The sequence below is a fragment of the Pelodiscus sinensis genome, chromosome 1 (assembly GCF_049634645.1).
Source record: "Pelodiscus sinensis isolate JC-2024 chromosome 1, ASM4963464v1, whole genome shotgun sequence".
Classification (NCBI taxonomy): Eukaryota; Metazoa; Chordata; order Testudines; family Trionychidae; genus Pelodiscus; species Pelodiscus sinensis.
Window position 1 is genome coordinate 321,221,005 of NC_134711.1, and position 23,505 is coordinate 321,244,509.

At 50.3% G+C, this 23,505-nt stretch overlaps 1 protein-coding gene across 3 annotated transcripts in view; it reads left to right on the forward strand.

Annotated features, from left to right (window-relative positions):
- Positions 1-280: 280 nt before the first annotated feature.
- The window catches only part of RELT (RELT TNF receptor), a 77,037-nt gene continuing 53,812 nt past the window's right edge, over positions 281-23,505 (forward strand). For 2 of the 3 annotated variants that reach the window (XM_075919558.1, XM_075919557.1), the window contains exon 1: positions 281-479. The gene's annotated coding sequence lies outside the window, so the exon portion shown is untranslated. The remainder of the gene's footprint in view (positions 480-23,505) is intronic. The other variant, XM_075919559.1, reaches the window with a different exon arrangement.

A 23,505-nucleotide genomic window follows, 5' to 3' on the forward strand; every position in this document is an offset into this window, starting at 1 on the left:
TTTTCCCCTGGCCACTCTTTCCCCCCCAAATTGGGGGCTCCCCTCTTTATCCTTCCTACAGCTCTGCCCCAGGAATTGCTGGTTCCCCTCACGCGCTGGAACTTTAGACAAACAACTGAACCCAAAGCCGCTGGAGGCTTGAAGTGCCGCGATCCCCCTTCCAGCAGCGGGGACTCGCTTTCTCTCCCGAACACCCCGGCCCGGCCCACGCCCAGCAGAAGGCGGCGCTGCGGAGCAAGCAGCTTTCAGCCGACGCCCGCGAAAGGGTTCGGAACCGTCACACAATAGTAGAATGGGGAGGGGGTGCCCCGTTCGATTGTGACGCCAGCCGGAGGGGCGGGGCTTCCTGGCAGAATTGTTACTTTGCAGCCGGCGCCTGCACTTCATTCATCGGGAGCTGAGCGTCGCTGGGTCACGAGCGCCGGACGCGGCTTTCGGGTACTGCAGGGCTCCGAGCGCCACCTGGAAAGACGCGTCAGGTAGGGAGCTGGCTTGGCTCGCCGTGTCTGTGGGCCCCGGGGGCTGGCCCTAGCCTGGGGGGCTCGTTGTTCCCGGTATGGCTGTAGGGTGACTGGTGTCTGCGAGTCCCCGTCCTCAGCCCGCCGTTCTCCCCACGCCCCTTCCCGGACAGGGCCGCGTGTTCCCAGCAGTTATCATCGGAGCGGGCAAGGGGCTTGGTTTTCCGGGGGCTGGGCTGCCAGCGGAGCCCCTGGCACGGTCCGTCTCGTAGCGCCTCGCTGGGGCTGCTCTTGTGAACAGAGGGCAAGAAAAGTAAGTTGAGGAAAATCTGTTGTCGTTCCCGTCATCTGTTCTCTCCCGGAATCGGCATCCTCTGCGCGCTAGCGAGGAGAAAACTGTATATGGGAAATCATTCCTCCCCCCGCTGCAACTTGTGGATGGGTAAACACGCTGAATTATTCCCAGGGCAGCCCTTGGGATGCGTGGGGCCTTATGCAGCTCAGTTAAACTGCTGGCCCTAGGTCCACTGGCAGCTGGGTGGTGATGGGTTTTTTAGACGTTTGGCTTTTTTTAAAAATAATCTTCAGCAATGCACTAATCTGAAAAAGTGGGTTTTGCCCAGGAAAGCTCATGAGGCTATAAATACATTTTTGTTAGTCTCTAAGGTGTCACAGGACTACTAAGAACAGGTTAGATAGACATCTGTCAGGGATGGTGTAGACGGAGCTTGGTCCTGCCTTGAGGGCGGGGGGCTGGACTCGATGACCTCTCGAGGTCCCTTCCAGTCCTATGATTCTATGATTCTATGATTCTATACTTGTTCTTTTTAAAATAACTGTTAAACTAATGCCCTGTCTGCTAGCACAGTAAATTCAGAAACTGTCAGTATACACCTGGGCTTCATTACCGCTTCTTTGGCTGTATCATAGGTTTGATGTTCTAATAGCTCTGTCAGGCTTTTTCCATTTTATGCTAACTAGGTCCGGTCTGGAGTAAGCAGAGCCAGAAGGGGGTGGGCAGTAAGAGACAATGAGTCCCAAATCTTGGGTGCTTTACACAGCTGCATATGGGTAGAGCCAGTCCCAGTGTTATGTCTGGCTGATCTATTGAGTATGAAGTGGTATAAAGTCCCCCTATGAAAGGGCTGGTGGGGGAGGTGTTGTGGGTAACTGAAGTGAAGGAGACTATTGTATCTGTTTGGGTTAAGGAAACCCTCTTTGTGCTGTGATTCCCCCATTAACTAGCCCTCTACTTGATTTATGCTGCTAGTTGAGATTAGTCCAAGTTTTGGTGGGAACCTGGTCTGTGAGAGTGAGAGCTGGTGGAGTTTCCAAACACCAGCCCTAACTGTATGTGCAGGAGCTATGAGTTTAAAAATGATCGTTCTAGCATAGCAGAACCAGCTGGGAATGACTGTTATGCTAGTCTCACAGTGGTGTGTGACTAAGCAAAAGCCCCAAACAGGTTTGTTTTAATCAGCTGGGGTGAGCAGGATAACTAGAAGATCAGATACAGACTGGCTGTTCAGGAAAAAGCACAGAATATCAGTAGCACGATTTCCTCTGCTGACTCCTTAGGAGTCCTGTGTCCCAGGCAGTATTTTTATCTACAAATAATGAGTAGCCCCTACTGCATTTCCTGAGTGGGAGCTAAGGACAGGCACTGCTGCATTGCTTGTTTCCTTTATTGTGGTTAGAGGGAGGTCACCATCTAAGGATTGCAACTCTGGTTAATGAAATTGATCTTGTAAGTGGAGGGAAGGGAAGACCTTCTGGTTTAAGGTATTTGAACCTGTTCTGCAGTACCTGCTCTAACTTACCTTATCCTGTTCTGCATCTGAGCTGGGAAAGGCTTCTGTTGACAATCAGACCTTCCTTGGTGCTGTAAAATAGCAGCTGCAGTAAAAACATATTCAGTGACCCTTTGTTAGAGGCTGCAAACCAGAGCTGTGCATCCTGCAGGCTGCTGGGAGCAGCAAAAACTCCAGTGCCTGCTACTGACTGTTCCTCTGCTTTCTTTTGCCACTTGGGAGTGCTGCCTGACTTGGGGCCGTGGGGGGAAACAAGTGGACCTTAAAAGGTGAAACCTTCTGCTAAATGGGATTATTGGTGGGCATGGTTTGGGTGCGATGGTTCTGGAAAGGATGCTTAGCTTGACACAGTGCCCAAGTCTGCGTGCTTGTGCATCTCAGGGTGATCTGAGGCTAGCAAGGAGAATAGAGAGAAGGGGAGGAGAGTTTCCTGAACATTTGTGTTCCCATCCCTTAGCTCTCATCTGGAGCTTCAAAGATTCTTGGCATCCTGTTTAGCAAAGACTGTCTCTGAAAATAAGCGATGATGAGTCACAAACCAGGTCATGATCTTTTCCAGGGTGCAAATCCTCTTCAGGGGAGAGATTTAGGTAAATCTGTTTCATGAATGTCCAAAAGGATCCTGTGGTCCTTGTACCTAAGACTTGGACTTCAGCAAGGACAGGGAGGTTGGGTAAAGCATGTCTGTGTAATCCATTGGTCAGCCTGGACTGTCGTCTCCTTCTCTACCCAATCCATGGATGCTGTAGGTGTGTTATAACTGAGGCTGTAAAGGTCAAGGTTCTTTATTATAACCTCAGCTAGAGCGTCATGCTTTTTACCTCTGGAGTTCCCTGGTGTTGGCCATGAAGGCAGCCATCTCATCAGCAAGTGGAGAGCTATTTTGGTTTCAGCCCTTCTAATATTTCTGGTGTGTTGTCTATGTACTCTGCTTAGTACAGAGATTTCCAGAGAGGAAAGAACTGTGTATTACAGGACTGAAAGGTGTCCCTTTTGGGAGTACAATCTTTAACTTCAGCAATCTAGAGCAACCTAAAGCTTACTGCTGTATGCATCAAGATAACGGAGTTGTCTAACAGCTGGGCTCCTTGCAGAATAAATAGCTTTTTAAATGCAAAATTTTCTACTTCCATTTGGTTGTAATTCTGGAAGAATCCTCCTCCCCAGCTCTGCCCTAGGATCATTTCCTGGCTCCTTGTGGGACATGTCCCACAAAGGATCTATACTACTTGAATTTATACTTTGCAGTGCTTCCACTGCACATCTATGTCAGTAAATAGGTGACAGGGGAGGGATCACGTGAGGATTACCTGTTGTGTTTGCTCCCTCTGGGGCATCTGGCATTGGCCACTGTCAGCAGACAGGATACTGGGCTAGACGGACCTTTGTTCTGACCCAGTATGGCCATTCTTACGATGTAATATGGCAGCCAGAACAGTCTTGGACGGGCTAACACCCACTTGTGCTGTACCAGGCCTGCATTTGAACCTGACTGCTCAAAGCCAACAGACTTTGGGGTGATGTCCTAGCTGCTCCCCTCTTTGAGGCGTGATGTAACACTCCGTTCGTACCTTGACTGGGCTTCTGGCAGGAGAATATGTAGCTCACCTAGGCTGTAGCAATCTTTGATGCTTCTTAACCTGCCAAAGCCCCAAAGATGGGGAACAACATGTGACACAGTTATTCCTGAAAGAGCACTAAAACACAGTGGGATCCCTCTCCTGGGTGTCTTTCTGCAACCGCCGTCCTGATGCTTGACTATTAGCTGGGATGGACGGAGATGGTGTCCATAGCTTCTGTTTGCTAGAAGCGGGGGATGGGCAGCAGGGATGGCTCCATGGATGACTGCCTGTTCTGTTCATTCTCCTGGGGGCACCTGGTATGGGCCTGTGTCAGGCAAGATATCGGACTAGATAGAGCTGTAGTCTGACCCAGCATGGCTGTTCTTATGGTTTCTCTTTCTGATGTAAATCGTCAATAATACAAGGATGGCAGAAGAGGGATCGATACATTTGGGACATAAAGGATATTTGGAAGTTATATCCTCTTGCCTGAGTGGCAGTATGGGGCCTGAGATACACAATAGAGCAGTTCTGAGTCCATCCAGTGGAGGGCAGCACTGCGCACAAGCGCTGTCCAGATCACTACCGTATTAAGCACTGCACTCCCATCCCTCAAATGTGGGGGTATGTGCAGGGTTTGAGGGAAGACTGATGGCCCTCCTGAAATAGTGACATCTTCAACTTGGGATAAAGCATTAAGCTGGTAAGTGTCTTGTGCATAGATTGTAAGCTACTTAGGTGAGGCAGCTGTCCTGTGTGCTTGTGTAGTAGTGCTCCTTGATAATCCAAATAAAAGGCGCAATTGACTCTCTTCGCCGCCTCCAATGTGGTGAGATCAGGAACAAGAACTGTACTCCCCAGCCTAGGGCAATAACTTTGCAGGTAGTTTCTCTTTTAACAGAACTTCTTACACCTCACCCCCATGGGATTACACTGCACTCCTACAAGCTCTGCATAGGGATCTGCATTGCAGTCACAGATGCTTGCTGCCAGCTTCCAAAACAGCCCTGTCAGTAATGTGCTTTTCACTGTCTCTCCTTAATCCCTCCCCTCCCCCTATGTTTAATGCAGGACATTGGGAAGGGTTGTGCTAGTCTGGAGAGAGGTGTGTGGTGGAGTGATCAAGATCCCTCCCTTTCCTTTGGCTGGAGGCCTGTGTAGGCTGAGGGGGTGCATTTTAGCACACGTGGCTTCTATAATCACCTGATGCTTAGAAACCAGATCCCCAAGGGGACAGTAGCTGCCGGTTTCTGAATCCAATGGGGGAAACTGAAGCACAGGGCCTGTCTGCCTCTGAATTGAGACCTATCCAGGAATGGTGAGCAAGGAGCACCTCTGTGATAGGCTGCCTGAGCTTGCCTTTGACCAATCGGTGACTGGACTGTGTTGGTTCACCTTGAGTGCAGTGGGACGTGGCCAAGACTAAGAGGCTGGGGTTGGGATTTGGGGCCTGTTTGAGGTTCTAACTCTACATTGGGGTGGGGCACCTAAGGCCCAGGGGCCAGATGTGGTGCCCAGTTTACCTGGATCTGCCCCTGGGGCTCAGGACTCCTCCTCCCAGCACTGGGGAGCCCACAGTGGCACTCCAGCCCCCCCCCCCCACTGCCTCACCCCAAGGGCCCCAGGGTGAAAGACCATGAGGCTGCCCGTCTCCTCTCTCTCCCTTATACTAAGGGGTAAAAGTGTCTACACGCGCACCCTCTGTCTCTCTTGTAGCTAGTCGACTAGTTGTTGGCTCACCCCCCCCCCCCCATTGCCTCTATCGGAAAGAGGCAGCAACTCTACATGGATCCCAGGGCCAGACCCTAGGCTCCATGCAGCGCTGCTGCTTTGAAATGCTGCATGTGGCCCAGGGCCAGTTGGGGACTCCCTCGCTGACCTCGGGTTCCACGCTGTGCTGCCACTTTGAAACACTGCGGGGGGACCTGATACTGGACTCCCCGTGGCGTTTCAAAGCTGCAGTGCCGCATGGAGGCCAGGGTCAGCCTGAGTCCCCCGTTGGCCCCGTGCTTTCTGCAGTGCTTTTTGCCTTTGAAGTGAAGCAACAGCCCTGGGGCTCTTGCTACACTTCAAAGGCAGATGCACCCTTATTGACTAATCAAATAGTTGATGCAAATTGCATCGACTATTCGATTAGCCAATTAATCTAAATTTTGTAGAAATTTAGCACCTAGGGTGCTGCAGAATCACACTTGTGGGGGGCAAGTCCTGGGCTGTGATGCGCTGTTTTTTCCAAGCTGTGGCCTGAAAGCCCTGGACTGCTCTGCAAGTGTTGGTCAGCCTCTAATGGCTCTTTGGTGGCTGAATCTTTGCTTTGCCCCTTTCCATGGTGTGTGGAGGAGAGCACCGTGTCGAGGGCAGACCTGCAGGAAAAGGCACCATGCAGCCAGGGCTAATTGGCCTCATGTTCAGCAGGAGAATGTCTAATCCATGGCCTATGTACCCCAAAAGAGAATTGGGGTCCTCCCATCTACACCTGGCCAAATGCTCCCTTCCCTTCAAGCGGTAGAAGATGAATCGCTGCATATCAGAAATGTTTTCTCTCTCTCGGTCTCTCCAGCTGACAAGTTTACACTGCTCCAATTTTACACTGCGTTGCAGTTTACTTCAACATGGAAATTGTAATCTGTCCAAGTCACGCATGTGGGTTTGTTTTGTCTGTCTCTTTATTTTTGGCACTCAGTTTTTTAAGGCATTTTTCCCCTTCCTCTGGAGGTAACATGGTCTAACGATTGCTGTGGGGGAGGTGAGCTAGGGCGCTGAGGTTCGGATGTCAGATCTGCCCCGACTCATTGTGTGACTTTGGGCCAGTTGCTTATGGCTGCATTATCCAAGGTAAGGATGTTAAATGCTGATTAATTTACTAGTCAAGTAGTGGATGGAATTTCCATCGACTAGTCGATAGGCACTTCCGCATTCCTCCTTTGAAATGTACAAGAGCCCCAGTGGGGGCTCTTGCACATTTTAAAGCAGAAGCACCCACATGGAGCCTGGAGTCAGCGGGGGACTCAGAGTCTGCTGACCCCAGGCTCCATGTGGCGCTGCTGCTTTGAAATGCTTCACAGAGCTGGCGTCAGCTGGGGATTCCCCAGCTGATCCCATGCACCATGCGGCATTTCCGTAGAACCTGGCATCAGCTGGGGACTCTGGGTTCTGTGGAAATGCCACACAGAGCCCGGGATCAGCTAGGGAGTCCCCAACTGACCCTGGTTCCGCACGGTGCCGCGGTATTGCTACCTCACTTCTGCACAGCTGCTGGAAGCAATGCTGCCTTCAGAGATGAGCAACTGGTGTGCAGTGGCTGCTGGCCAGGAATCCAGCTCTGAAGGCAGAGATACTGCCAACAGCAGTTAAGATGGTGTGGTATTACCATTCTTACTTCTGTGCTGCCTTCAGAGCTGGGCATACGACCAACATTACAGCCACTGCTCTCAGTTGCCTAGCACAGAAGTAAGGGTGGCAATATCGTGACCCTCCTAAAATTACCTTGTCATCCACCTACAAATCCCTTTTAGGTCAGGATCCCCAATTTGAGAAATGCTGCGCTCCCCTGTGAAATCTGTATAGCAGAGGGTAAAAAAGCACACAAGGCCAGATGTCAGTCCCATGACATGTTTTGCATGGCTGTGAATCTGGTAGGGTCCTACCTATGTTTACTGCCAGCAGCTGTTTAGTAGCTGACCTGGGCTGTGAGTAACATCGCCAAGTGTAGGCTCAGCCCTCTGGCTTCCAGCACAAGGGTATCTTGCTGAGCTTCTTGTAGGTTTGGGGCCTGGAGCTCTTTTCTGCTAGCTACCCATAGCTCTCCTCACTGGAACAAATTTACGAGCATGATCAGCTGCAGTCTTCTTAAGTAGCAGAGGCCTGGGGCTTAGTTCAGTCTTTCTCTGCTCCTCAGAAGGAAACATGTTCAAAGAGAATAATATACACAATGCTGCTGGTCTTCAAAGTACCTGCTGAGCATTAATTGTGGCTGCCCCCTCCCTCCTCCAAACAATCTCCCTATTGTTAGCGGCCTTTCTCTGACCCAGGGGGAGCTGGCCAAATGTCTCCTCCCAGGACACAAACCAAGTGGGTGGCAGAGTCAATTATCTAAGGAGCTGCAGGTGAAGCTGGCTTAAAAACCGGTTCCCCCCGTCATGGAGTGGACCAAGCCCTGTACCTCCATCCGAAGCCAGTTTGGGGAGAGGTGAGCCTGGAATGCAGCGGTTCCCAACGTTTTCCAGATGGGGACCCATATTGATAATTCAGGAAGACTTGGAGGGAGGGCAGAGCCACCTGGGGAGCCACTCGGTGACCCTTTTGAAATGTAGTGGCGACCCATATTTGGGTCCTGACCCATGGGTTGGAAAACCCTGGCGCAGAGCCAGCGTCCTGGGCCCCCTCCCTGCATCCTCCACTAGCCCAGAGTAACTCACACTCCCAGCAACTAGTCCCAGCCCTGCAGGCAGCCCTGCCCCCTCCTCTGTTCAGATTCCCTGGCAAGGTGTCACTTGGTTGCTCCCCCCACTTAAGCTCATGTTACGGGACAGCCTGAGCTATTGTTGTGTAGGTGCTAAGATGGGGCAGCCTCCCCTCAGTGAAAGTCACCCCCAACGTTCCCAGCCCCAGCTGGGTACCAGTGCAGTGCCCAGCGAAGCTGAGGTGCACACACAATGTTGCTACAGTACAGGACAATAGGAATCCCATACAGCATAACAAAGCAAATAGAGCACACACACTCCCCACTCCATGTCACCCCCAGTATCATCTCCGCGGTGCCACCTGTCCCCTGCCTCTATTAGAGGCAGCAGCATGTGGAGGGTGGGGGGGGCAAGGGAGGCTGCAACCCTAGTTTTCTGGGACCTTCCCCTCCCACGCAGACAAGGGCTCCTGCCACGAAACAGCCTCTGTCTGCAGTGGCCCCGGTGGGCTTCGGATGGAGGCTGCTCCAGCCGGGCAGGCAGCCCAGCTCAGTCCTGGCTCACACCGGGTCCAGGACCTGCTCCTGCTGCAACTCTGCAGTTTAAATGTACTAAGACCCGGGCTGCCTTCCCATATCGACTAATGGAGTAGTCAACAGAGTTTTTATTGACTATTCCATTAGCCAATTAGCACATTTTAACCTCCCTCGTTCCCCTTGTGCTAGGTGCTGTCCAGGCCTGTGACAAGACGGCCTGCCTCACTTTGGCCCAACAGCTTCCTTTTAACTGGCTTGTTGGGCTCTGATTAGTGGTGTCCTTTGTGCCACTCGATCTTTCCTGGAGGACTTCTCTATGGTTTGCTGGGTAGGGTGTGGCAAGGCCAGAAAGAGGGCTTGGGGCCTGCTCCACCCCATCACAGGGTGTCACTAGGGTGAGAAACGAGTCTGGTTTTGTGAACCCCTTGACATTTTTTTTTCCCCCTCAATCTTCTTCCTCCTGCCCTTGGTTCTGAGTAACTCTCCTGTCAGTCCCCCAGATGCTCTGTGACAGTGTCACAAGATGCTATCACAGTGGATGACTTGCAGTGTCTTAATGTTTCATCCGAGAGGGGAGGTGGCCTTACAGCTCATTCTTGCGGGGTGAGCCTCGTGGTTGCTTCATGCTGCATTCTATTTCTGCCTCCTTCATTCTGGAGGGCCTGGCATACTCTGATCATAAGAACAGCCACATTGGGTCAGACCAAAGGTCCATGTAGCCCAGTATCCTGCCTGCCAACAGTGACCAATGCCAGCTGCCCCAGAGGGAGTGAACACAACAGGTAATCCTCACGTGATCCCTCTCCTGTCATCCCCTTCCAGACAAACAGAGGCTAGGGATGCCGTTCCTACCTATCCTGGCTAATAGTTATTGATGGACCTAACCTCCATAAATCTATCTAGCTCTTTTTTTAACCCTGTCTTAGTTTTCACAACATCTTCTGGCAAGGAGTTCCACAGGTTGACTGTGTGCTGCATGAAGAGAAACTTCTTATTTTTTAAACCTGCTGCCTATTAATTTCATTTGGGGACCCCTAGCTCTTAGTTCTGAGCTACTGTTGTGTATTTGTGCTAAGATGGGGCAGCCTGAGGCAGCATCCCCTCAGTGAAAGTCATACCCAACGTTCCCAACCCCAGCCGGGTACCTGTGCAGTGCCCAGGGAAAATGAAGCATACACACAGGGTTACAACAGAACAGTATAGGACCGTACACTATCCAACATAACAGAGCGAACACCATTCTCCACTCCATCACACCCCTAGCACTCTCTCTTTGGTGCCCCTTGTCTGTGTGCTTAGCTGCTTTTGTGTAGCAATAATCAACTGATGTTGTCCTCTCCAACTCTTTGAACTGGAGTTGTCAGAGGGTCCTGAAAGGAGGGTGTCATTTGCTGCGAGTTCCCTTTTCATGTTAAGGGGATCACAAAACCTATGTGTGGGGAAATAAGGCAATACCTCTGTGTATGTGTGGGCTCCTCCCCACCCCACCCCCGCCTTTGCTGGGCCCGAAGCGGATCTGAAAAGCTCTTTGTATATAACTTTTCTGCTTGTTTTTTACCTTACAAATTCCAGTTGTGTCTGTCCTACTTCCTGTGAAGACTCTAGGGATAAGCTGGATTGTGACACCAAGGGAATGAATTTAAACAGGAACAACCCTTCCTTCTCCATTGCTCTCCCCAAATGCCATGTATAGATTTTGTTCTAAGATGTAACTTCCTCTAGTCCTCCAGAAAAAACGAGATTGGCATTTTAATATTATTGAGGCTGTTTGGACAGATTGTTTAGGCTTTCTTTGTCAGGCATGTAAAATGATTGAAAAAGTAGACTTACTTTTAAAGGCACACTGTGAAAATCCTATTGGCAAAACACAGGCAGACTCTTTTCCTCAATAACACATTGTATTAAAACTCAAGTATCAGAGGGGTAGCCATGTTAGCCTGAATCTGCAAAAGCGGCGAGGAGTCCTGTGGCACCTTATAGACTAACTGAAGTGTAGGAGCATAAGCTTTCGTTGGCAAAGACCCACTTCGTCAGATGCATGTGTATTAAAACTGACAGACAAATCTATTGACTTTCCTAGATGTTGCTTAGCTTTGTGAGATGATGCAAGACTTGTACCTTAGCAAGGTGACACAGATTATTGCGGAGGAGTGTATAAAACCTGACTCTTTTTTTTTTTTTTTTTAATAGTTTTGGCTAGTTTTGTTCTGGGTGTCTGCGGCACCTAGCACAATGGGACTCTATCTCACAACTTGAGTTCCTAGGTGTAACGCAAATACAAATAATTTGTCTCCTCTTCCCCCCTCCGCCCCCCCGCTCCCCAACAAAACTGAAATGTGGTGCTTAAAGCTACTTGCCTGTCCGTCTGCAAATGTGCTGGAGAGACTGGTCTTGGTGTGTATTTACATACCATCTGCAGTAACAAAGATGTTTCAGAAAAACAGGGCTGCAAACAATCAAGAGGCTTGCAACAGTGACAAGCAAACAAAAGACCTCACCTGGCAAAGAGCCAAGAGATGGTGGCTGTGCTGTAGCAACCCAGCTTAATGTCCATCCAGCCTAGGGCAGTTGGCATCTACCAAACCGTGTCTGAGTTTGAATTTACAGTTAGTTGGTTCTCCATTTATTCCAGATTTAGCCTTGCATGGGATGAGAACTCAGTTGGGCTGACTACGGGATCACTGCATAAACCCCACATTTGAAGCCAATTTTTCAGTGTAGGTAGAAAACGAGGGGGGAATCGAGCCAAGAATTAGGGAGTCACTCTCGTTTGACTTCAAAACCGCAAACCCAATGTGCCTTCCCCTCCACTCCCACCTGCATACACCAGCAGCAGCTAGAGATGCTAGTCCCAGGCTTGTTCTTCTACCCTTTACAAATGTCTCCCAGTCCTCTCTGCTGCCTCCTATGTGAGTGCAGGATGAACTGTCTAGGCTGTTTTTTTTTTTTTTTTTTTTTTTTTTTTTTTGCTGGGATTTGCCATTTTAAGTACTAAGGAGAATTTGCAGTGGCTAGGCTGCCCAGCTGTGCCTGGCCAATAGAGAGGACAGCCAGGGTGGCCTCCATAAATGATGGATGATACTTTATCCCCTTGGAAGTGGACTGAGACCCCACCTCCAGCCACCTAGGGGCTTCAGCTGCTGCTAACCTGGCCCAAGCTTGAACTGGTGCCTTATAGGGTGAGGGCGCTCTGCCACTCCATGAGTGGCCCCCGACCCTTGTACTAGGCCTGGGAGAGTTCCCTCAAACTGATGGTCAGGCAGCCCTTCCTGGGCTTCTCTGTTCCTCCAGCTGGAGACATCTTGGCTTCTCCTGAGACCACAAGGCTGTGACCAAGTTTGTAAAAATACTGGACACTGCTGGAAATGGGGAGGATGAAGCAGGCTGAGAAGTCCTCTTCTGAGAATTCCTTGGGGAATCTGTGTGCTCCAGTGTCTGGATCCTGGATTGGAGCTCAGATGAGCTAGGTTGTGGTCCTGGCTTTGCTGCTGCCTTCTGAGTGACCTTGGGCAAGTCCCCCCCCCCCCCGTCCCCCCCCCGTTCTCACATCAGGGCTTCGTCATGTCTCCCCAGACTGTAAGCACTTTGGGGCAGGGACTGTCTGTGATGGTGTGTTTGTACAGAGCCTGGCACAATGGGACACTCCTCCTACATGTGGCTGGATTGCAGGTGAAGAGAGATTAATAAAACTGTCTCTTTTCCCAGATGACCAGAGCAAGCTAAGGGCAGGGGGGGAATTTGATAGAGGTCTATAAAAATTATGGCTGGTGTGGAGAAATTGCATAAGGAAGTATCTACTCCTTGTTAGAACACAAGAAGTAGAGGTCACCAGATTAGTAGGCAGCAAGTATAAAATGAACAAAAGATTTCTTCTCACAACCCACAGTCAATCACAGCCAGAGGATGTTGTGAAAGCTGAAACTATAACAGGATTCAAAAAAGAAGTAGATAATATGTAGGCTATGTCTATCAATGGCTATTAGCCAGGATGGGCAGGGATGGTGTCTCTCACCTCTGCCTGTCAGGGCTGGGAATGAGGTTACAGGGCTGGATCACGTAATTACCTGTTCGGTTCATTCCCCAGGGGCACTGGGCATTGGCCACTGAGACAGGATGCTGGGCTGGATCGATTGTTGGTCTGATCCAGTATGGCTATTCTTATGCTGCTTGTTTCCAGTCTGCTTCTGATTGTCTGAATGTGTCTGTCTCCTGCAAGGCTTGCCCAGCAATCATCAGGCAATGGACACGCTAGGGCATGGGTTCCCAAACTGGGGGGGGTATGCTTTCCGGGGGGGGGGGCGCAAGGCAACCCAGCCCCCCGGTCAATCCCTCCCCTACTTTTGCTGCTATTTTTGGTTTTCAGCCCCAGTCAGTCCCCCCCCCTTTTTTTTTCTCTCTCTCTCAACAAGTTTTGCTGGGGGTGGAGGGGATGTGAGGGTTTCTCAAAAATCAAAAAGTTTGGGAACCACTGTGCTAGGGTCTCTGTTTGATGAACAGAATTGCCCATTTTACTACAGGGACTCTTGTCTGTCAGTGACTTCACTTCCCTTTTGCCCTGTCTGTCCTTGCTTCCTGCTGGATCTGATCTCGGAACAGCCTTTTATGTGAAACTCAGTAAATTTCCTCTTCCTCTGGTGACTGCAGTTGTAAACACCACCTGGCAGCAAACATCTTTAGCTTCAGGTTCTGTGATCTGCCCAGGGATGGGAAGTCTGGACAGAGCTCAGTTTTCTGCTGGTAGAACAAGGCTGCTCTTTTTGTCTTCCTCTGATATAAGGGAGGAAGAGCAGCAAGTGGAGACAGTGTAACCTGCTTTGGAGACATAGGTTCTGTTCCCAGCTCTGCTACTGGATTGCTGAGTGACCTTAGGCAAGACATGTAGCTGTGTGCCTCAGTTTCCCCACATGTCATTATTCTCATTGTACATTTAACCACCTCCTTTGTAAAGTGCTTTGAGATCCATGGATGCAAAGACCTGTTTAAGAGCTAGGTGGTATCTATTAATAATGCTTTACTGATTGGTGGCAGTCTGAGTAAATGCTAAGTTCAGTGTGTTATGAACATTGACTCTGACAGCATAGTATGTAACCATTATCCCTAACTGACAAATGGGAAACTGAGGCAGAGAAGCTGTAGCTTGCTTAAGCACATGGGAGCCAGGATTGAACCACCCAGGACCATGGATCACTGATTGTCTTTTCTGTCACTCTTTGGCAGCTCTGTTTTCACTGAAGCTTGAAGTTTGGTGGGTAGTTTTTTGAGTTAACTAAATGATCAGAGCCATCCTCTTGCCTATGAGTCATGCATCCTTCCCCTCCCAGCATGGGAGGGTGGGGGTGGGAGGTGGGTGGTGTTTGGTCTGGAAGTGCTGGGAGACTCACTGTATTCCGGACCTACAAGGACACAATAGGCTTAGCTGGGATACATGGTCTGTGAAACTCCATTTCAGTGAGGTTTCCCCATGCATTAGAACAGCCATACTGGGTCAGACCAATGGTCCATCTAGCCCAGTATCCTGTCTGCCGACAGTGGCCAGTGCTGGATACCCCAGAGGGAGTAAATAAAACAGGTTGTCATCACATGATTTCCAGGCTCTGACAAACAGAGGCTAGAGACACTATTCCTACCCATCCTGGCTAATAGCCATTGACGGACCTACCCTCCATGAATTTATCTAGTTCTTTTTTGAACCCTGTGAAAGTCCTGGTCTTCACAATATCCTCTGGCAAGGAGTTCCACAGGTTGACTATGCACTGTGAAGAAAAATTTCCTTTTCTTTGTTTTAAACCTGCTACCTGTTAATTTCATTTGGTGACCCCTAGTACTTATGGGAGCAAGTACATAACTTTTTCCTTATTCACTTTTTCCATACCAGTCATGATTTTATAGACCTCTCTCTCATATTCCCCTATTAGTCTTCTATTTTTCTAAGCTGAAAATTCCCAGTCTCTTTTTTTAGATGAGGCAATCACATCTGTATGCCGTATTCAAGATGTGGGTGTACCATGGATTTATATAGAGGCAATATGATATTCTCAGTCTTATTCTCTCTCTCTCTCTCTCTCTCTCTCTCTCTCTTTTTTAATGTACATTGTTTGTTTTTTTGACTGCCATTGCACACTAAGTGGGTGTTTTCAGAGAACTATCCACAATGGCTCCAAGCTCTCTGGAGCAGTTATAACTAAATTAGTCTCCATCATATTGCATGTATAGTTGGGATTATTTTTTCCAGTGTGCATTACTTTACATTTATCAACATTAAATTGAGAAATGCATGCCCCCAGTCTCCCTTTCTCTGCTTCCAATGATAGCAGGAGTGAGAGGAAAAGCATCACGCACCCTAACATGTGTTACCAGCTTTAAAAATAAGTCCTTCTCAAGGACCATGTGGCCTAGAAAAATAATTGCAGCAGCTGCTTAGCCCTGGCCTCATTCATAATACAGCTAATGGTGGCACAACCTGTGTCACTTGTCTGGCCAATAACAACAGTGCTTTGAGATCTACAGGCGAATGAGTCCTTCAGCAGCAGAGCAGGGGTGGGGGAAGAGAAGCAATTATGGATTTAGATTTGCATCTGGGTGCAACTTGCACAGCTCCCGTAGTTTCACTGGGGTTTTTCATGAAAGGCAAGAGTTGCTAGCACTTAAGATTTGTGTGTTCAGCCATTTCGACCCATCCGAGGCAAGCCATATAGGTGGAGGATGAAATGCTTTTTGGTCTCATTGCACCCCTCCATAGTACTTGTGGGGTAGACTTAAAAAAAGTGCAGTGCTGAACTGTGTGACCATGCAGCAGCCTGAGGTGAGGCAAGGAGGGGGTGTGTGTGTGTGTGTGTGTGTGTGTGTGTGTGTGTGTGTGTGTGTGTGTGTGTGTGTGTGTCTCTCTCTCTCTCTCTCTCTCTCTCTGAAAAGAGACGCTGTAGCTGCATCGCTGTGGGAGGGGAGAATCTAGCCCAGGCGCTGGTAGAAATCCAGAGGTGCTGTAGAGAAGTCTACAAGTGGAATCCGGCCTGGCCAGTGTCTGACTTGACTGTAGAAAGCCAAGGGCACAGGACTAAAGAACCCACCGCTCCTTGGCTCTCTTGCTGGGCTGCAAGCAGGCAGCTTGCGAGTCTCTCTCAGGCTTTTTCCTCACTGCAGAGTTAGCCCAGGCTCTTACTTGGGTGTGTAGCGGGGAGGGACAACACCCTTTCACCTGAGTTTGGTTGTGTTTTTGACCCCTGTGACCTGGCTCTGCTGGGGAGAGTTAGAATTCAGGTCCTGCCTTTACTGGGGCTGGTTTGTAGTGTGGCCACTAGCATAGTCATTGACCTGCTGATAGTCCTCTAGTGCCTTCCCACAATTCCCCCATGTGCCCACACCAGTGGCAGGTAACCTGCAGCCCATCAGGGCTCTATGGTTGGCCCACGAGACACTGGTGTTGCGCAAAGACAGGGTTGCCAGATTCTATTGGCTTCTGTCTGCATCGGGTCCGCCCCTTACCTGTACTACTAAAGTGATACACCCATGAAATGACGTGCGTGCTGATTGCACACAGCATTGTCTCAGAGAGCCATGTGCTCCCTCTGCATCCAATCAAAGCGCGGCTATGGTTCAACTGTTGCAGCCTACAAATTCTAGGTATGCAAGAGCCAGTTAACAAAACTACCTTATCCCAGGAGAGTCTCTTAGGGTATGTCTACACTATCACCCTAGTTCGAACTAGGGTGGTAATGTAGGCAACCGGAGTTGCAAATGAAGCCCGGGATTTGAATTTCCCGGGCTGTATTTGCATAAAGCCGGGTGCCGCCATTTTTAAATGTCCACTAGCGCAGACTCCATGCCGTGCGGCTACACGCGGCATGGACTAGGTAGTTCGGACTAGGCTTCCTAGTCCAAACTACCGTTACTCCTCATTTTACCTAGGAAGAAAGCCTAGTCCTAACTACCTAGTCCTAACTACCAAATCCCGGGCATCATTTGCAACTCCGGTTGCCTACATTACCACCCTAGTTCGAACTAGGGTGATAGTGTAGACATACCCTTAGTGGGCTGACAGGTTGATGTAACCGAGATGGAGGAGGGCCACTCATGTGGGCCACTCGCTAGCTAAGGTTGGCCATCACTGGTCTGAACAGACAAGTTCCACTGATTCATTGGGAAAGAACCTTAGAGCGGCTCAGTTTAGGGTAGCCCAGAGCCTCCAGAAGTCCTAGTGTCTCACGGCACCTGTGACAAAGCAGCAACTTGGTAGGGCTTTGCACTGTTGTTGCTCAGCCCAGAATAAGCTTATCCAGTGGCTCAGATGTAAGCTAATTTTGCCGTGAAGACACACCCTCGGGCAAAGCAAGTATGTGAATTTGGGTGTTCCCACATGCCGGGGAAGTGCCTGGGGCTACTGGCAACTCTGGGTGCCACGGACATGCATGTGTCATGCTTATACCTCCTCTCTGGATTGTCCCTCCTTCGCGTCCCAGATCAAATTGTGGGTTTTCTGGCCAGCCCTAACCTTGATTCTATCCCTTGGCACTTCTAGCATTAGCATTGAAATTCTGTTCACCGCTTCCAGCCCCATGTTCCCCTTCATAGTTGAGCCGTGCCCCTGCCCTACCCTGGGAGAGCAGAGCTGTCACTGATCATGGAAACTCTCAGCGTGTGTCCTTTTTTAAAATTGCTCGTGTCACTTTCCGGATGGTGTTTTTCCATGATGCTGCTCATGTAAATGACAGAGGGCATGTTTACACTGCATGCTTCTTACCATGGTGTGGAGAGGAGGCTCACTGTATGTCCTTGAGCCTGGGTATGAAGAGTGAGGCGCTGCTCAGAGTAAAGACACGTCTGGACCGTTGGGGTATGGACCCTACATGCTCCAGCAGTTCCTTTCCTGTCTATGCTGCTGCTGTTAGCCCACTGCCTCCCTGCTGATGGAGCCCTTCATGGGCAGGTTGAGCCTGCCGCTGCCTGCTTTTCACGGCATGCGCATGTAGACAAAGGGAAAGCGTCTCGTTGGATGCTTGATTTGACCCAGGACAGTTTGGCAGGCCATGTGATGAAGAGTAGGCAATGAAGGAACCTAATGACTGAACATGTTGATTCTTCTGCACGTGGCGAACCCTAAGACCTGTCTTGTCAATGTGAATTGTTACAGTGGAGGGTGGTCAGACTGGGGCAGGGAATTGCACTTACTCTGTGCTTGGTATGAGCTGGAAATCCCTGGGTCGCTGGCTTTGCTGCTAACTCACTGAATGATCCTAGTCATAAAACTCTGTGTCCCACTCAGCCATATGTGTTGCACTAGCTGTAGTTGGGGCTGTCAGGAAAAACACCTGGAGTCAGGTGAACTTGTGAAGCGCTCTGCTCGAAAAACAACAGCAGTCAGCAGAGTTCGCTGCAGTTCCCGGCATCTCTTTGAAGGGTCACAAATCTCCGATTATAGGTCCGGGTCTGGCATGGTTCAAAGGGAACTTAATTAGCCGCTGCTGTCATGTCAGCTCAAGAGATTGGAGCCTTGAGAAGCCAGTAGCAAAGGATTGACATTAATACCACTCCATGCTAAGCCTCGATAGCACCAAACTGGCTCTGATCCTGGGTCTCGTGCTCCGTGCCTATCAGCCGCACACGTTTCGCCTGAGCGTTGGCAATCTTCTCAGCCTCTCGACTCCTTACTGTGCGAGAGCTGCTGCTGGGCCATGGATGTGCGAGACGGAATGGAACACGGCTCACTTGTATGTCGCTGGGCTTGTGAAATGAGTGGCTCTGATTCGGGATGGCTTGGCCAGCACAGATGCAGGGTGGGGCGGTGCAGGCTGACTCCACAGAACTGTTCTGTGCTCATCCCGGGCTGGGTGGCTGATCCTGGGGGCTAAGCAGCAGCGACTATTGAAGAGCCATGCACAGCTATGGCACTGTCAGGGTACGTCTAAACTACATGCCTCCGTCGACAGAGGCATGTAGATTAGCCAGATCGGCAGAGGGAAATGAAGCTGCGATTAAAATAATCGCGGCTTCATTTAAATTTAAATGGCTGCCCCGCTCTGCCGATCAGCTGTTTGTCGGCAGATCGGGGCAGTCTGGACGTGCCGCGTCGACAAAGAAGCCTTTCTTGATCGGCACAGGTATGCCTCGTGAAAAGGCTTCTTTGTCAACGCGGCGCGTCCAGACTGCCCCGATCTGCCGACAAACAGCTGATCGGCAGAGCGGGGCAGCCATTTAAATTTAAATGAAGCCGCGATTATTTTAATCGAGGCTTCATTTCCCTCTGCCGATCTGGCTAATCTACATGCCTCCGTCGACGGAGGCATGTAGTCTAGACACACCCTCAGACGCACAACCCAGTGAGGGCTGAAACTCGGGGTGGGAGGAGACTGTACAAAGGAGGCAGCTTGGCCTAGTGGCTAGAGCAGCCGGCCAGGAGTTAAGAACCCAGCTCTGCTATTGCCTTAGACAGGAAATGACTTACCTGTGCCTTTCTTTTGTCTATTTAGACTCCCAGCTTTCTGGGACTGCCTCTTCCCATGTGTGTGTACAGCACAGAGCACGGTGGGGCTCTGACCTCTGTTGTGGACTTGAGGTGCTAGTGCAATATGAATGTGAGTGAAAGGGTTAACAAAGAGCCTGTGGAGGTGAGCTGGTGCCCTTGGGGCAGATTCTGATCTATCACCAGACATGCCAGTGTAGGACTGTGAAGTAATAGCAGGATCTGCAGGATCCTTAGGGGCACTGAAGGTGATGGATGGCTGTACCTGGTGCTCTGCAGCTAGAGGATGTGATCCAAGAGGGAGGCTTGTCGCATGGCAGGCAGAAGCTGTAGCAGAGCTGTGCTAGGCTGCCAGGTGCCCTTTGATTCTAAACACCCCCCCTCTGTCCGTGGCATGTGCAAGGGGCTGGATCGCAGATTTGCTGCTCTCCTGGCTAATGAGACTTGATGCAGTATGGCCTGGGAGGGTGGGGGAGGGTGTGCCGCATTGAAAAGATTTTTCTGGAATGCAACCACTGCTGCTGGATCTTGGCTGGGTGACAAAGCTCATAGATGTGAATCCGATGTCCTAGGTTGTGCTGGTCCAGCCACAAAAGGATGCTTGTCAGTAGCTTGGTTTGAATTGCATGTATTTGGCAGGGAGGAGGGGAAGCAGGGTCGGGGGTACCAAACTATAGGGAGTTAATGCACATGACTGACAGCTTAGGAAGCTGCCAGGAATTAGTTGAGGCTGATGTCAAGTGTCTGTCTATACAGAGGCTGGCACCTGAGCCTGAATTTCACTTGTGCCTTTCGTGCCCCAGCAGGGCACCTTGGCATCTGAATTTCCTCTCCTCCCTGAGGCAGGGCATGTGTTGACTAGCTGAGGCTCTGCAACTGCTCCCCCATAATTCTGTGGGTGCCTGCATGTGCACCCCATTAGTGCAATTAATCTGTAATGGTTGCCTGCAGCTAGCACTTGGGAGGGTATTTAAATAACCAGTGCTTCTCTTTGTGGGGATGAGACCGGATCAGAGCACACAGCTGGGAGCCAGGAATTCCCCAGAGCTAATCCAAGCTCTGCCTCCTCTCTTGCCCCCATGATTTTGAGCAAACTGCCTTGGTTTTCTCCCAGGGGACTGCATGAAATACTGATCTCCTGGGGTGGTCAGAAGATTGAAATATCTGCACCTTCCTCTGCGCAGCTTAAAAACCCGGTTTGAACCATGAAGTTTGGCTAGGCCTCTCGACCGCTCTGATTCTGGTATGATCAGTACCTTGCTGTCAGAAGCTGTATGTAGCCATAGTAACTGTTACCAGGAAACATCTGTAAATCACCCACCCCATCAAGGAGGTGTACCAGGGTAGATTTAGTGCTTGGTACTCTGGCTGACCTGCAGGGGTGCAAGTAGGGAGGGAGGGGGGAGGCCAGCCATGCTGTGCTTATAGGGGAGGAAGCCAGGGAGATTTTTGGGCACTGGGAAGCTGGGGCAGACTGAGACTCCTGGGTAGAGCTAGCTCTGCTCTGATCCTCCTCTGTTGTACCAGGAAACCCCAGCGTGTGATGGACCCACCTTCCTAGGTTCCTATCCCAGCCCTCAGCAGCAGAGGGGCAGCAGGCTCTGGGAAAGGCAAATCTTCTAGAATGAGGCTGTTGGCAAGAGAGAGTCTTTTTTTGTAAGGGGAGAGGTTGGTGCTAATGCTACAGGCTGCATGTGCTGTGCAGGGCCTCAGCTGACACCATGGAAAGAGGCAACAATCTTTCTTTCTTTTGTTTGAGGTGGGGGAGACCCTCTTTACTCACTCCCCAAGCTTATATGGTTCAAATGCATCTTTGTCCCATATTTCCTTCCTGTTTCAATAGTCCTTTGGGCACTTACCATGCAGGAATACTAATGGTCAGTGGATTGATTTTTGTGGGGGGGTTTTCCAGTGATATCTTGGTGATGCTTATTGGATACAGATTATGACAAACAAATTGGCATAGCTGGAACGGGTCAGGCCAGGTGAAACTCTCTGAGTGCAAGGGGCTCCCTGGTATTAAGATCCTCTAGCACAGTGATTCCCAACCTTTTTCCCATGGAGGAACCCCTAAAATAATTTTTCATATCACGAGGAACCCCTACTTATGAAAACATTTGCTTGGCCAGAAAAAGTTGACAGCGGGGAGCGCAATTCGATTACTGCTAAATTATTGTCAAGAAAACTTATTTGTAAAGAGCTGCGGTGTGTGTGTGTGTGTGTGTGTGTGTGTGTGTGTGTGTGTGTGTGTGTGTGTGTGTGTAAAAAATATAAAATGTCAGCTTACATTGTAAGAAAAAAATGTATTTATTCCACGATTTCTCACGGAACCCCTGACAATGGTCTGCGGAACCTCAGGGTTCCATGGAACCCTGGTTGGGAAATACTGCTCTAGCATCACAACTGCCTTAGAAGCATCAGCGGTGGTATAGCTGTTAAGGATGTTAAAATGAATTTATTGAAGTAAACTTTTAACTGCTGTAACTTTCAGCAGTTACATGTTAACATGTGTGGCGGGGAGGTGGCTCCCAGAGAGCCGGTGCTTCTGCCCCTTCTACGCTTCTCTATCAGGCAGCAGCGCAGGAGGAAGGGGAGAGGCACGTGGCTCCCTGGGAGATGATTTTTCACAGGGAGCCAGCTTTGTGTACACCAGCTCCCGCCTGCTCCACTGTGCTGCTGCCTCTGACACAGAAGCAGCAGTGTGGGAAGGGTGTGTATTTGTGTGTGTATAACTGTGTGAACATTAACCAATGAGCCCACAATCATCACTTAACCGTGTACATGTTTACATTTCCACATCCCTAGTAGCCATTTTGGTCCTAGACTATTAGAGGCGTGAAGTGATTATTTTTTTTATTGGACCAGCTTCAGTTGGTGAGACCGAAGCTTTTTAGCTTAAGGTCTGAATCATAGAGCTGGAAGAGACCTCAGGAGGTCAAGTCCAGCCCTCTACCCAAAGCAGGACCAATCCCAACTAAATCAGCCCAGCCAGCGCTTTGTCACACCGAGACTTAAAAACCTCTAGGGATGGAGATTTCATCCTAGGTAAACTATTCCAGTAATTCTCCACCTTCCTAGTAAAATAGCTTTTCCTAATGTCCAACCTAGATCTCCCCCACTGCAACTTGAGACCAGGTTGGTGCGAGAACTGCCTAACACAGCCCACTGCAGCACAGCTACCTACTTCAGCAGCTTGTGTATCTTTTTTGTCAAGTATTGCTTGCATTGTGTTCTGCTGCCTGGGACAGAAATTCCTTCCCCTGTCTCCTTCAGCACCCTCCAAATCAGAGGTTCCCAAACTTTTTCATACTGAGGACCAGTAAATCCATTCGAGCTTTTGGAGGACCAGTAACATTTATTTGCATATTCATTAAGCAAATGATGAATATGCAGATTGTTTCTGGTCCTCCCAAAGCCCCAGTGCCAACTTTAGCCCACAGAAAAGACAGTCAGGGTCACACTAGTGAGATACAAAACCACAGCCCCTCAAACTTCACTAATGTGACCCCAACTGTGCTTGTGGGTGCTGGGACAGAGTTCTGGGAAAGGGTGCCAATGAGTGCTGGGGCAAGGGACAGGGTGCTTGTGGGTGCTGGGGCAGGGTACTTGTGGGGATCTGGGGGGACGGGGAGGTGACAGACAGATACCTGGGGATCCTGTAGCTGCCAAGGCCCAGGAAGTGCATGGGCTGCTCCCCCGTCCTCCAAACAGCAGCACGGTACCTGACACGCTGGTCTATTGCATGCCTGATGCCTTCCTGGGCAGGAGGAGGGGGAGTCCTGGACCGTGCCAGCCCCAACCGCTCAGGCAGTGTGTGCCTTGTTCCTCCGCTCCCCACGGCAGCATGTGCCGACCGAGCAGCTGGAGTTGGCACAGTCCCGGATCGCCACCCGCCCCTGCTGCCTTCCTGCTCGTGGGGGAACAAAGTCCCCAGCACGTGATGGACCGGCATTTTAGATACTGCGCCGGCTGTTGGGGCAGGGGGGAGAGCAGCCTGCATACTTCTGGGACCTGGCGCGCAGCTGCAGAACTGCCCCCTGACTCCGCAGGAAGCCTATGCTACCTCCGTTGACACTGGGAGTTCAGCGCAGCGTTCATGTTGGGGGTTGCAGGCAGCCAGGTGGGCTCTCACAAAGTTTTCTGAGGCCCAGTATTTTTTTCCTAAGGGCCAGTACTGGGCCATGGACCACAGCTTGGGAAATGCTGCTCCAAACTATCTTCTGACCCCTTTACCCAGCTGTAGGCAAAAAGCTCAGTGATGCTTCCCTACTTCTGCTTC